Source organism: Piliocolobus tephrosceles, chromosome 8 (genome assembly GCF_002776525.5).
Source record: "Piliocolobus tephrosceles isolate RC106 chromosome 8, ASM277652v3, whole genome shotgun sequence".
NCBI classification, from domain to species: domain Eukaryota; kingdom Metazoa; phylum Chordata; class Mammalia; order Primates; family Cercopithecidae; genus Piliocolobus; species Piliocolobus tephrosceles.
In genome coordinates, this window is record NC_045441.1 from 75,512,221 (window position 1) to 75,512,787 (window position 567).

Below are 567 nucleotides of genomic sequence, written 5' to 3' on the forward strand. Positions count from 1 at the left end.
TTTTTTTTTTTTTTTTTTTTATTATACTTTAAGTTCTAGGGTACATGTGCATAACGTGCAGGTTACATATGTATACATGTGCCATGTTGGTGTGCTGCACCCATCAACTCGTCAGCACCCATCAATTCATCATTTATATCAGGTATAACTCCCCAATGCAATCCCTCCCCCCTCCCCCCTCCCCATGATAGGCCCCAGTGTGTGATGTTCCCCTTCCCGAGTCCAAGTGAGCTCATTGTTCAGTTCCCACCTATGAGTGAGAACATGCGGTGTTTGGTTTTCTCTTCTTGTGATAATTTGCTAAGAATGATGGTTTCCAGCTGCATCCATGTCTCTACAAAGGACGCAAACTCATCCTTTTTTATGGCTGCATAGTATTCCATGGTGTATATGTGCCACATTTTCTTAATCCAGTCTGTCACTGATGGACATTTGGGTTGATTCCAAGTCTTTGCTATTGTGAATAGTGCCGCAATAAACATACGTGTGCATGTGTCTTTGTAGTAGCATAATTTATAATCCTTTGGGTATATACCCAGTAGTGGGATGGCTGGGTCATATGGTACA